The sequence below is a fragment of the Pelodiscus sinensis genome, chromosome 24 (genome assembly GCF_049634645.1).
Source record: "Pelodiscus sinensis isolate JC-2024 chromosome 24, ASM4963464v1, whole genome shotgun sequence".
NCBI lineage: Eukaryota > Metazoa > Chordata > Testudines > Trionychidae > Pelodiscus > Pelodiscus sinensis.
Genome location: NC_134734.1, coordinates 16,420,179 through 16,434,554, shown reverse-complemented (window position 1 = coordinate 16,434,554; position 14,376 = coordinate 16,420,179). Strand labels below are relative to the sequence as shown.

General features: G+C 53.3%; 1 protein-coding gene across 1 annotated transcript in view; it reads left to right on the top strand.

The window, feature by feature from the left end:
• Positions 1-3,430: 3,430 nt before the first annotated feature.
• Positions 3,431-14,376, top strand: part of SEMA4A (semaphorin 4A) — a 58,366-nt gene continuing 47,420 nt past the window's right edge. The window contains exon 1 of the mRNA XM_006113904.4: positions 3,431-3,794. The gene's annotated coding sequence lies outside the window, so the exon portion shown is untranslated. The remainder of the gene's footprint in view (positions 3,795-14,376) is intronic.

Here is a 14,376-nt window from a genome sequence, read left to right as displayed (position 1 = left end):
TGGTCTTAAAAAATTTAAGAAACATTGCTATAGTGTGTGTCTACGGTGCAACATTTTTCTGGAAAAATGGCTGTTGTTCCAGAAAAACAATATCTGTGTCCACACTGCCATTGAGTCCTTTTGACAGACAGCCCAAAGAACGGAGGGGGTTTTCTGACGATGGTAAACCTCTTTCTATGAGGAAGAAGTCTTTTTCTAAAAAACCTTTTTTAGAAAAAGACGGTTCGGGATGAAGAAGAGGGAGTTCTTTTGAAAGAAGAGGTCTCCAGGGAATAACACAGGTGCCCTGGTGGCCACTCCATCCATACTAATCACAACTTAAATGCGAGATTGCGTCCAATCAATATGGATGCTATCTTTTGAAAAAGCAGATCGCTTTTGCTGTGTAGACACTCTCTTTCAAAATAAGCGTTTCCGGAAGCTCTCTTCCAGAAAAGCTTCTTCTGAAAGAATCTTGCAGTCTACCAACTTCTGCACCCCCGTAGTGGCACGAACAGACTCCACCAGCCAGTAGAATTGAGGGAGTTTATTGCTTCTCCAGGGTACAGCACAGCACAGATGTAATCTAGTCACAGTAACCAGGGCTAGGAGGCCTCAGCCCCCCTTGAGATGGGGAGACCGGGCCCCTACAAATCTAGCCCCCTCCCTAGACATAGCCATAAACAGCCCAGTTGCCCACAGATGTAAGTTACTACCAGCAATCACATTTATTCCTAAGGTGAAAGCGTCACAGAAAAAACAAGATTAAAAACGTACTTAGGTGCATATGAACTTACCCAACTCCAACAGGGGCTCCGGCAGGAAAACAATCCTTTAGACCTCACCCAGGGGTTTCCCTGGTTCATAACCTCTTTTGTTCAGAACAAGCACAGCCCTGAATGCCCTGGGGAATCGCTGCTTTGTATGGCCGGGGCCTTTGACCTTGACAAATGAATGTACTTCAGGATGTAGCGTTGGATAACTGGCACCGGAGAGAGGAGTAAATACATTTGAATCTACCTCCTGCTCTTACTCTATTTAAATATAGTTCAGCAGGGTTTGTCCCCGAAATTGCCATTTCTGTGGCATGATCTTTTCTGTGGATTGCAAAACTGCATGGGTTTCAATTAGGGATGTAGAAAGTTCTTTCTAAAAAGCCTAGTGGTTAAACCCTAGCGGTTAAATTCTAACGCTGAAATACGTTTCATATGGCAGAGCCTTCCTGGAAGCCTCCCCTGGAGCAGGGCTGGCATTTCTCAGACACTTAGGTTAGGGTTAAGAAGAAATAGCCTCTGTGGGCAGATTATCCTATAGTTGTCCACTAGGGGGCGATCTTGAACCTTCCACTGATACAATGAATAGAAGTTAAGGCTCATAGAATCATAGAATACTAGGACTGGAAGGGACCTCGATAGGTCATCGAGTCCAGTCCCCTGCCCTCATGGCAGGACCAAGTACTGTCTAGACCATCCCTGATAGACAATTATCTAACCTACTCTTAAATATCTCCAGAGATGGAGATTCCACAACCTCCCTGGGCAATTTATTCCAGTGTTTGACCACCCTGACAGTTAGGAACTTTTTCCTAATGTCCAACCTAAACCTCCCTTGCTGCAGTTTAAGCCCATTGCTTCTTGTTCTATCCTCAGAGGCCAAGATGAACAAGTTTTTTCCTTCCTCCTTATGACACCCTTTTAGATACCTGAAAACGGCTATCATGTCCCCTCTCAATCTTCTCTTTTCTAAACTAAACAAACCCAATTCTTGCAGCCTTCTTTCATAGGTCATTTTCTCTAGACCTTTAATCATTCTTGTTGCTCTTCTCTGGACCCTCTCCAATTTCTCCACATCCTTCTTGAAATGCGATGCCCAGAACTGGACACAATACTCCAACTGAGGCCTAACCAGCACAGAGTAGAGCAGAAGAATGACTTCTCGTGTCTTGCTCACAACACACCTGTTAATGCATCCCAGGATCATGTTTGCTTTTTTTTGCAACAGCATCATATAGAAGGGACCTCAAGAGATTGTGTCCTAGGAAGGAGTCCTACGTTTCTGTTCAATTTCCAGCCAGGGAAACATCCCTTGACTTTTGATTTGAGTAAAGGACTTGGCTAATTTTTATTTGTACTGATTCTTTCATCTCTGCCTCGGTGCCACGAGTTTAAACTGCGCAGCAAGCAGAAGGGGCGAATTCCTAGCAGATACATTTTCTAAAATGATTTTACAGCTATTTGAACAAACTCCCAAGATTACCAACCCATTGCACGTTCCATGCAGAAATGGGCGAGCCCCCGGCCTGTTTGGTTTGGTAGCCATTTAAAAAAGAATCAGATGAGGCAAGAGTTTAGAGGGGGCCCAAAATGAGCAAGTGAACTGAAACGTGGGCAAACCAACTGTATCGGGGGAGAGGCTGAAATGTTTAGTTTCAACCCAATTGAAACGTTTGGTTTGGATTTTCATGCTTTTGGGCACATGGTTAATGAACCGGCAGGACACCTGGAGGCAGAAAGGAGTTTCAAACCAGCAACAAAAATAAACATTCTGTTCTATTGCACGACTGCAGCATGAAACGAGCAGCCTTGGTTAAACAGATTCCTACCCTGGTGGAAACTTGGCGGCAGGCGCGTAGGCAGCGATGCTGCTAGTATGGGCTTGCTTTGCTTTTCCAATGTATCCTAAGGGACCCTCCACGTAGTATTCCTGCTCTGGCTTGTTTTGCAAAAGCTGCAGTGGGTCCCTGCAATACGTCGGCTGCTTGTAGGGTTCCCAAGAGAAGTAAGTCTCCTGCGGGGGAGTTCATGGGCTTTTTTGGAAACACAGCGAGAAACCGAAATGCTATAGCCAGAGGTCCAGGCTCAGAGAAGTCGGGAGCTGTGCAAAAAGTGAAGGCTTAGGCCCTGGCACGGAAGGGATACATTGTCAGAGATGCTGTATAAAGGTCAGAGGTCTAGCATGACTTATGGATCCACGACAGCCTCTACACAAGGATCCCACCATCTCTATGCCACGGGGCTCTGCAATGACATGTGGGATCAAGCTGGGAGAATGGGGTCTCTCAACTTCAGGGAGCTGCCGGTTCTGTCTCTCTCTGGTTACGGTGTATTATCGCAGTGGCTCCTAACCCTAAAGCAGCCTCCCATTGCAGCCGTCCAGCAAGAGCATTTGATATTTATATCTATCGGTGCTGCATGCGGGCCGTGACCATAACGGGAGTAAGTAGCAAGCGAGACTCACGTTGCCCCAGTGCATGGGAGGGTGGAGGGTGCTGGATGACCGCGCGCCAGGTCCACGCATAGGGTAGGAGGTGGGGGGAGTTGTATGCTGCAGGACCAAAGAGGCGAGGTGTGGCCGTCATGTCTAGAGGTCTTGTTCCAGGCCCCCGTCTGAGACTCCGTCACTCTGGGCTGGGACTGTGAAGCGTGGGCCTGGATTGCCTGGGGCAGCAATCACTCACAGCAGCACGTCTAAGCCCTCCAGTGTTTCTCAAGCTGGGAAGTTGCGAAAGTGCTCGGTCCTTTGAGCTGCACAAGAGTTGAAGTACCAGGCGGTGCTCTGCTGGCAGCCGCCCACCCGCTCAAGCAGCAGCACTAATTCTCCAGCGCTAGTGCGGCCGGGGAGACCACGGGGAGAGCTGGGCAAAAAAGCAGCCGGGAAACGCTCTAGTAATCTGCTCAGCCAGCCACAGCGCCGGGGAGTTGCTGCACAGACGGTGCTGGGGCAGCTCTCCTGGACAGAGAGAAGCGAAGCAACTGGCGGAGCGACCATGCAGACAGGGGGCCAGCGGAGGAGACTGGGGCCTGCACCGCAGCAGCGTAAGTTACAAACAACGCTCTGTCTGGGCAGCTTTCCAACGCTGGAGGCCGGGAAGGGAAAGGGTGGGGAGCATAGCCATTGGTGGTCACGCTCCGGGATTTTTTGTGGTCGGATTTACAGCTGTTGCAAGAATGTTTAAGGAGGGAGTAGGAAGAAGGGACTTATGAGGCAGCTCTCCAGATGCTCCAGGGCACAAAGGAAAAGATCAGATGCCAGGCTGCCTTGGCTCCAGACCAACCCAGGTGCGCCACAGGCATGGATGCTCCAGCCCACCCAGCCAGGGTGGGGTGGGGTGCGCTCCGGCCTGGCCATAGCGACCTCCCCGCCCCTTTTAAAGGGCTATCCATTGAAACATTATATTTAACCATTTAAATGGGACTTTAAATCCTTAATGTGGGTGGAGTCAGTGTCATTCTCCCTGTTTTGCAAATGGGGAAACCGAGGCACGGAGCCAGGTGGTGACCTGCCCGCAGTGGCTGAGGGAGAAAGGAATCTTTCCCTTGCTTTGTCAAAAGTCTGTGAGATCATCAGAGGGAAGATGGAGGCTTGGAGTAAGGCAGCATCGTATGATGCAGGAGCCCTCGTCCCTGCTCCGACTCCTTGTGTGCTTGGACAGGACACCGCTACAGGTCTAGTTTCTTCTCAGTGCAGAGGGGGTGGAAATACTGACTCAGCACTGAAGACTCTGCCTGCAGGGAGGTGAAATCCACCAACGCCTGAGGGGAGCTAAGACCTGGTCTACGCCACAGGGGGAAGATTAAGTGAAGAGACGCAACTTCAGCTACATTAATTATATAGCTGGAGTCGATGTATCTTAAAACGAGTTTCTGCGCTGTCCACACAGTGGGAGGCTGACAGGAGCAAATGTTCCCATCGGCTTCCCTTACTCCTCACAAGGAGCAGGAGTACCATCACGGACAGGGGCACCCTCTGAGTTTGACTTAGCAGGTCTTCACCAGACCCACTAAATCGAGCCCCATCGATCTTCCATGTAGTGAAGACGCGGCCTGAGACATAGCGAATGGAGGCCCTGGAGGTATGTTGAGGACATAATATCATCGTTCTCCAGGCAGCAGAATAGAAAGCCCTGCTCCGTCTGTGGCTGGAACCCCAAAACGGCTCCTTTAATACCCACGGCAGCCTGGGAAGAGCTTCATTTCAGTGAGACCTGCCGGCACATTGGGTTGCTCAGGAGCTATGAGAATCCCGGTCAGAGAAGGGGACCCAACTCGGGTGCAATCCTGGGCTGTGTCTAGACTACATGCCTCTGTCGGCAGAGGCATGTAGATTAGACAGATGGGCAGAGGGAAATGAAGCTGCGATTTAAATAATCGCGGCTTCATTTAAATTTAAATGGCTGCCCCGCTCTGCCGATCAGCTGTTTGTCGGCAGAGCGGGGCAGTCTAGACGTTCCCCTGTCTACAGAAAACCCTTTTGTCGTCCGCCCCGTTATGCCTCGTGGGATGAGGTTTACCGGGGCAGTCGACAAAAGGGTTTTCTGTCGACAGGGGAACGTCTAGACTGCCCCGCTCTGCCGACAAACAGCTGATCGGCAGAGCGGGGCAGCCATTTAAATTTAAATGAAGCCGTGATTATTTAAATCGCGGCTTCATTTCCCTCTGCCCATCTGTCTAATCTACATGCCTCTGCCGACAGAGGCATGTAGTCTAGACACAGCCCTAGTTCCATTAAAATCAATGGGAGTTTTGGCTTCAGTGGAGTTGGGATTTCACTCCCAGACTTTAAAAAGACTTAGGACAGCCGCGCTTCCTCGCTGGATCCGCTGCAGGCTCCCTATGTGACCCTGATTTCTATGGGGGCCCAGTGCCTGAATACTTTTTGAGGCTCTGGGCCTGTATCTAGCTTGTCCTTTGGTTCTGCAGCTATAAACCAGGGTATGTCTATACCTGCACCCTCTTCCGATAGAGGGATGCAAATGAAGACATACAAAATTGCAAATGAAGCCAGGATCTAACTATTCCATGCTTCATTTGCATAATCATGTGATGGGGCTATTTCGAAATACAAAACACGGTGTAGATGCGGTTATTTTGGGAGAACGCCCTTCTTCCAAAATAACTGTTAAACCTCATTTTATGAGGAATAAGGGTTATTTCGGAAGAAGGGTGTCTGCCCAAAATAACCACATCTACACTGCGTTTTGTATTTCAAAATAGCGCTATTTTGAAATAGCGCCATAACGCGATTATGCAAATGAAGCGCAGGATATTTAAATCCCGGCTTCATTTGCAATTTCGAATGTCTTCATTTGCATCCCTCTATCGAAAGAGGGTGCAAGTGGAGACATACCCCCAGGGTTTCCATGGTGACTCCATGGCTAGGGGAGGAAAGCCCCCCCCAAGCCCTACCCACCAAAGCCCAATCTTCCCCTCACACACTGCGGCCTGCTGGCCGCCGCCCCGCCTCTTCTGCCCCACCCCCACCCCACAATGTGGCTGCTGGCCCTTGCCCCTTTCCTGCCCTGGGGTAGCACGCCCCAACCTCTCCTGGTCCCAGAGCTCCGGCGGGCGGTGCGGCTCCAGCCTGGAGCTCCAGCGAGCTGGCCATCAGGCATGGCACAGGCTAGGCATGGGCAGGGCCAGGTAAGGCAGTGCCTTCCCCTGCCTAGGATACCCGCCGCCCAGGAGGGGGCCTGTTTCCGCTGTGAGGTGTAACGGGCTTTGGTGCAGCGGATACCAGCGGAAGCGTGCAGTGGAGTGGAGTTCCCCGGGTGGAAAAAGCTGTACCCGCGAAGGGTCTTGGTTGTACTGCCCTCCGGCTGTCGTTGGCATGGCTGGGTCGGCAGGCGCGTGATTTGTGTCTCAGGAGCAATGCTGCCAAAATGTTGACTCCGAGAGCAGGCCCGAGGCAGTGAAGCGCTGAATTCTGGGAGCCGGCCAAGTCATGCCCTTCGTCTCCTGGGCACCTCAGCCCCCACAGCAAACCAAGCCTGTTGCCTCCGACACGCTCCCGTTCCCACGGGCCCGATTCTGGGAGCTAAATCCCGCTTTGGGCGCCAAAGGAATGAGCCCAAAACCATCTAGCCTGGTCCCGCTCGGGCTCTTTGCCCAGGAGTGGCCTGAGCTGGCGTGGGCTGCAGGGCAGGCTTGGACTGGGCTGCGCTCGGATGGCTTGGTGCCGGGACTTGGGGAGACCTGGTGCTCTGAAGCTGGGAAGGCGCAGCCAACCTTGGGCTAGGATTGGAGGCACTGCAGCCTAGGTGCCCTCTCCGTGCTCCAGGGCAGGGGTGAGAGGGCCAGAAGCAGGCGGGCAGGGAGGAGGCTCAGGTCTCTAGCAGGGAGTGACTGGAGCGAGCTAGTCTGCCTCTACTGCCAGGTTGCCCAGGGCTGGGTCTCAGGTAGGGGTTTTCATGCAAGAGTAGCTCCTGCTTTTAGAACCAAAAGTCCCCAGTTTGGTTCCCGCCGCCAAAGATCCATCTTGGGATTATTCGGCTGTCTCCCCCTTGCAGTGTCACACTGGTCAATGGCGCCCCCGATTTGCTCACCACATAGGAGGGTCACATGGGGGAACCTTGAGCGGGCTACCTTTAGAGAGATGCTGGTTAGGTTCTGAGATGTATTAATGGGAGTGTTGTGGGCAAGACATGAGAAGTCATTCTCCCGCTCTCCTCTGCGCTGAGGAGGCCTCCGCTGGAGTATCGTGTCCAGTTCTGGGCACTGCATTGCAGGAAAGATGTGGGCAAACTGGAGAAGGTCCAAAGAGGAGCAACAAAAAGGATGAAAGGTCTAGAAGACATGGCCTATGAGGGAAGACTGAAAGAACTGGCTTTGTTTAGTCTTGAAAATGAGCCTGATGAGCTGAGACTGTAAGAGCCTGACAAGACCAGCTCTTGTTCTCGCCTCAGAGAAGACTGATAGCAGCTTTCAAGTATCTAAAAGGGTGTTACAAGGAGGAGGGAGAAAAATTATTCTCTTTAACCTCTGAGAAAAGGACAAGAAGCAATGGGCTTAAATTGCAGCAAGGGAGGTTTAGGTTGGATATGAGGAAATATCTTCCTAACTGTCAGGGTGGTTAAACACTGGAATAAATTGCCTACGGAGGTTGTGGGATCTCCATCACTGGAGATATTTAAGAGCAGGTTGAATAAATATCTGTCAGGGATGATCTAGTGGGTGCTTGGTCCTGGCATGAGGGCAAGGGACTTGACTTGATGACCTCTCAAAGTCCCTTGCAGTTCTAGGATTCTAGGATTCTAAGTTGCACGTTGAGTTGCCGAGCGTTGAGTTGCTGCCGCTGAAAGTCAATGAGACGTCCTCCCTCCGTTAGCTTCAGCAGGGCAAGGATCGGGCCCATGGGCTCATTGCACCAGCCGTCTGACAAGTTCCATGGGCTTTATCTCAACTATGCCAGCGCGTACGGGGTGACAGAGGTGCTGGGAGATTACAAGTGGGTCTAAATAAAGCAGATTAGCAGACTCTGTTCACTCTGGGTACTGTTGCGCAATGGCCCCAGACCGCAAGCTTGCAGCGCCAGCCTCTGACGCAGCTGTGAATTTTAAGTCAAAGTTACAGGCATCTGAGGCGGGGGAGAATTGCTAAACAGAGCAATTTCCTCCCGTGCCCCATGATTGCCAGAATCCTTCAGTGAGCATGTTGGGTAGTGAGACAGCTCTGTGGGGAAGCAAGAGAGGCTACGTCTAGACAGCGGCCTTCTTGTGCAAGCAAGTTTTATCAGAAGAGATCTTCTGCAAAAACTTCTTGCACAAGAGCGCGTTCACACTGCAAAAGTGCATCGAAAACGTGATGGGCTTTTGCGAAAGAGAGCGTCCAGACTGCATGGATGCTCTCTAGAAAGTAAGCACTGATTGGTACGCACAGAATAGCCACCAGGGCAACTGTGCTTTTCCCTCTTTCCTCTTTTTACGCAACGCCCCCCCGTTCCCCGTCCACACACGCCTTTTTGCGAAATAACTCTTTCGCATAAAGGCTTCTTCCTCGTAGAAAGAGGAATACCAATTGCGCAAAACCCCCCCTGTTCTTTCAATTCTCTTGCACAAAAATGTACTTGAGGTGTGGATGTGCTGCGAGTTTTTGCGGAAAAACAGCTGTTTTTCCGCAAAAACTCTGTAGTGTAAAAATAGCCAGAGAAACTGCCTGCTTTCTGCTGTATGGAATCTGAACCATTCTACTGTGTGTCATAACCCTTATACTGCTCCTAGCTCACATGGCAAAAGCCTAGCAAAAGGAGCTGGAGGATTTGAGTTCTAAACTAGCTGCTGCTATAAAGGCCAGGCACCGTAACCTCTACAGAGGCATCCACAGATTTGTTGCAATATCCAACTCCAACCAAGTCCCTGTTCCCCTCTAACCATTAGTCTATCCTACCTGGCAGAGGTGAGCTGAGAACCTAGAAGTTCTGACTCCCAGTCTCGGCATTCCCCACCCCGCTCCCCGCTCTAACTACTAGTCCCTGTCCCTGTCACAGGTCTCTCAAAGTTAAGACTAGAACGCAGGAGTCCTGCAGCAACTACGCATGAGTAAGCCTTAACAAACGGACACAAGTCGCTCTTAGTTGCTCTTGCCTCACCCCGGCAGCATTACATGAAGCGCGCTTTGCCCTGGCACTAGTCTGAAAGGGGCCTGGATCGAGGGCCATTTGCCCAGCAGGTTGGCTTCCGTGGCAAGTTACCTGCAGGGCAGCTGCATCCCAGAACATTTCACTGCCCTGCATGTGAGCATCCTTCCATAGCCACTGACGAATCAGTCGGCAGCAGCTCTTCAGTGATCACAAGCAGGGCCTGACTAGATCCGATCCACCGATCCACTAGAGTAGGGGCCTAGATCTGCCTGCTGTCCCTCCACAAGTGGGGCAGGTCGTGAGTCAGTAGCATTGCCACAGGTGGGCTGCAACCCAGCTACTTTACATCTGGCCCACCCTCTGGGGCTTACCCCCACTCTGCTCCGGCAGGGTGGAGGGGATGCAGGCGGTGGAGCTGGGGGAGGCAAGCCCCCTAGCCCTGTCCCTTTTGCCTAGGCCCCGCTCCCATCCTCCTGGTGAGGGTGCATGGCCCCAGAGCATATGCAGGGTAGGCATTCTGGGGGGGGGGTGGGGCATGCCTGGCCACCCTTGCCTAGTATACCCACCACCTCTGGTGGGGGCTTGACCCCCTCATCCCTCCTGTCCCACACCCCCTACACACCCTCCCTTCTTGCCCACCTCTCTCAAGTCAGGGCCCACCGGCGATGCCCCTGTCATGAACCTGGCTGCAAATGTAACCATCACCAGGTAGATTTGAACCTGGGACCTTTGAAGCGGAGCCTCTACCGCTGAGCTAAAGGCCAGCTGGCTCCTAGCCCTGCCTGTAGAGGTCTCTTGGTCTTAACTGTTGCTGTGGTCTAGGTACCACTTACATTGCTCAGTAACCACAGTAGGTGTGTGGGTTACACGAACAGCACTGCAGGCCCTGAAATACGCAGCTGGGTGAGGGTTTTTCCAAGGGGCGCAAGGGCTGAGAGGGCAGGTTGTTCTCCACAGCCCGTTCCCTCCTTCCTTTCACTCACTGCCCAGCATGGGAACATGCTCTGGGCAGAGAACAGCTGCAGGGAAAAGCCTGAGTGGTGAGGCCCAATGTTCCCTCAATTTTTTTTTCATTCATGTGCCGAATACATTTTGTTCTGTGCATCGAGGCATGTGCAGATGTGCACCGCCAGTCGGAACACCTGCTGCAGGCTGTGGGCGCTCTGCTAACCCGCTGGGTGGTATTTCAATCTCTCCTGGGGCCACCCAAGCGCTCGGCTTACAGGGCACACGGGTGAGGTCTATTGGGGCCGGGAGTCAGGCTGCCTGGGGTCTCGTCCCTGTTCTGCGTAGGATATGTTTGGTAGCGGATGGAGCCTGGGAGTCAGGATTCCCAATGACAGGACAGAGCGGGGTTAGTGGCTGGAACAGGAGACTGGGTGCCGGGACTCCTGGGTTCTGTGGACTATTTGGATTTGTATTGAGGCTGTAGGAGAGGCAGTGGTTAGAGAGGGGGTGCAGGATGCCTGGGTTCCATTCCTGGCCCCGGGTGGGGGAAATGGCAGGCGGGGCACTGGGAGGCAGCCTCCTAACAGGCCCTGGCTCAAACCTGGGTTCTCCCCGCTGTGTGGAGCTCACTGTGGCTTTACAAGCTCTGCAAACAAGGCGGCTCAGGGAGGAGGCAGGCATGAGGCACAAGTGGCTTAGTGCTGGAGATCGAGGTAGGCTAAGTCCCACCGCAGCGTGGGAACCGGCTTTCCTGGCTCCTCCAGCCATTTAAAGGGGAATGACCCTGGCTGCGTGAGATCTGTCCGGGGGGGGAATAGCAAACCCTAAATCCCAGGGGCAAGTGGAGCGCAGGTGTCCTGGGTTCTAGTCATGGCTCTCGGATGAAAGGGGATTTCTAGTGGTTATATCAGTGGGGGGAGGCAGGACTCCTGGGTTCTTCTAAGCCTTTAGGTGACAGTGTGGGTCAGTGGTTAGAGTGAGGGATTTGCGTGTGGGGTGGCTAGGAGTTCTCTCTCCACTTCTCTGACTGGTGGCTGGAGCAGGCAAGTGACAATCAGGCCTGGATCTGTGCATTCTGTCTCGGTCCCGGGCTTTCTGTTTATGACCTTGGGCAAGGAACTTTCCCTCCTTGCGCCTCAGTCTCCCTGTCTGTGGAATGGGGCTAAGTCACAGGGGTGCCACGGGGCTCAGTTAAGGTTTGCAAAGTGCTGTGGGGCTCTGCAGTGAGTGGAAGTGTGAGAACAGCAAATCCAGGCAGAACAACGGGCGTTAGGGTCCATTTCACAGCTGGGGCGTCCCCGGGAGCAGGACACATGACAGCTGGAGCTCTGGGGGGCGGTGCATGGGGGGGAGGTTAGTGCAAGGTGGCTAATTCGCGGGCAGGACACCCAACCTACCCCACCTCTTTCAGATTCTGCGGGTCTCTCTCCATCAGCCTGCGCTTTGCATAGTTTCTCCGCTGCCCCAGCCTCGCGCGGTGGCTTGCGCCGGTTCGGTTGGGCACGAAGAGCTGCCGATGCTTCAGGGTGGGGATCTGACACTCCCTGGCGTGCGGGACTGCCCAACCCGCCGGCCCATGGGGACTCTCAGCGCAGCAGGCGTTGCACTGCCTTTCAGCGCCCGCTCCGCCTCTGTTGGGCCTGGAGACCCTGAGGCCGTCCGGATCCCCCTCCCCACCCGGCTGGAGCTCTTTCTCTGGGCACAAGGCAGCTGGGACGCTCTCTGGCTTCCGTTCCCGCCTCTCTCTCAATCCCTGGCGGGAGGCCCTTTTTATTCTGCCTGTTCTTGGGCACCAGCCAAGTAGCCTTGGTCTCCCCCCCGCCCCGCCCTGCCTCCTTCACAGCGGGCAGCCAAAGCAACTTGAGGAAGGGAAGAACCCTTTCAGGCCCCTTCAGCAGCCAGGTCTCGATCCCATGCAGCTTGGGAGCAGCCATGTCAAAGGAGGCAGTGTTGCCTAAAGGGTAGGGTGCTGACCTAGGTTCTGTTCCTGTCATGGTCCCTTGCTGTGCCTCAGTTTCCCCTTTTCAAGGGGAGGGGAGTGTCAGGCAAGAGTGACTCTTAGAGCATGGGCTGAAAAGAGTGCAGCTGGACCCGTGCAGTGTGACTTCTCCCATGCCCTAGATCAGGGAGCCTAGCATGAGACAGGCTGTGCAGGAAACCATGGCCCTCGTGATGCCCAATCCCAGCTTTCCAGCCCTTCGACATGCAAACCTGTTCTTCCCCACGGATGCCTCAATCCATGGTTTCTCAGCCCCAGGAGGTGTTTGCACAAGGACCTGCTGGTCATTAGCTCCCCTGGCCTTGAAGAGTACAAAAGCTGCAACAATTTAGCTGGTGTGTATGGTGCAATTATGCTGCGAGCAGCTCTGCACAACACATTGGTGCATCCAATAGCCGTGGTGCAAAAGCAGCTGTGGACAAACTGGAGGTGCACGGAGTGGCATCAGTGCACCTTCCAACCAGCAGTGTGCCTAACGCGGTCGTGCAGTGAGTAGTAGCTGTGCAATCCCCCTCATGCACTGTGCTAAGAGCAGCTGTGCACAAAGCAGTGGTGCATGGCGTAGCACTTGTACAAAGCCACTCATGTGCCGTGCAAAGAGCAGCTATGCACAAAATAGTGGTGCATGGCGTAGCACTTCTGCAAACCCCCCTCGTGCACTGTGCATTGATCTGCCACGGCCCAGGCAGTGCTCCAGCTGCCATTTCGAGACGCTGACTGTAAGGATGACATGAGCCCTGTGCACAGAGCAGTTGTGCTGGGCTGTAGTCAGAGGGATGCCCCCAAGGTACCAATGATGCAAAGCAGAAATGAGTGTGTGTTGGGGGGGAGCCTGCAGGGAGAGGTCAGTGGTTAACAAGCTAATGTAGCATGTGCCCCTGGCTGCAGTGCTGTCCTGTTCAACCTGAAAGCAGCCTGGGGTGCTTCCCTCCTTCTGACTTCCTGAGAGCAAGGCTATGTCTACACTCACGGCTTCTTGCACGAGTAATATGCAAATGAGGCTAAGCATGGACTATCTCTGAACCTCATTTGCATACCTAATGAGCCACCATGTTTTTCAGAAGAGGCTCTTGTGCAAGAAGGAGCATCTACACTGCCCCTTCTTGCACAAGAAAAACCCTCTTGTGCAATGCCGTTACACCTATTACTTTTCAGGAAGAACAGCATTGCAGAGTGTTTTTCTTGTACAAGAAGGGGCAGTGTAGACGCTCCTTCTTGCGCAAGAGCCTCTTCTGAAAGAAAAGGTGGCTCATTAGGTATGCAAATGAGGCTCGGTGATATTCCACGCTTAGCCTCATTTGCATATTACTCGTGCAAGAAGCCGGGAGTGTAGACATAGCCCAAGAGAGGGAGGTCAAACCCCGCGGGTGGCCATGGAGGTAGCTCAAGAACAGGGGACAACTGCACTTAGTGCATAAGGCCCAGGGCAGGGAAATGGGGGGCATTCAGTAATCAGGCTGGGGGTGAAGGGGTCCAGGGCTGGGGGTGGAAGGGTGAATGCAGGGGGGCAAGGAGCCATTTCGGGGGGGAGGGGGAAGGTGGCTGCACTGGCTGCTGCTCTTCTTCCTCTGACTCTGAGGGAGTGAGGGGAAAGTTCACAGCCTGCTGCATCCTCCTCTGCCCTCCCCTCCGCTACCAGAAGTGAGAGGAGGGCCCAAGCTGAGCACTTTCCCCTCGCTCCCTAGAGTTGGACAGGAAAGAAAACCAGGTATGTGGGGCTGCAGCTTCCCCCCCCCAACATACACCCCTCCCCCACTGCAGCGACTTCTTGCCAGAGCGCTGCACCGGCTTCCTTTTACCTCTGGTCTCAGGCGAATAATAGAGGCCACAAAGGCGTCCTGTGTCTATTAATAGAGGACAGAGTAGCACAAAACAGGACAGTCCTCTATGAAAGAGGGCAAATTGCCACCCCATTGCCCTCTGCTGAGGCTGCCAGCAAGGGGGCAGTGATGATGCAGTGGAGCATTTTGTGACCAGGACCCTGCAGCTGGGGCTGAGAACACACAAACTCGCTGCACGCAGGCAGTTGCTCCCAGGCCAAGCTGGATTTGAACGTGGCACCTCCAGGAGATGGTCAGAAAGAATAGCAACATGGG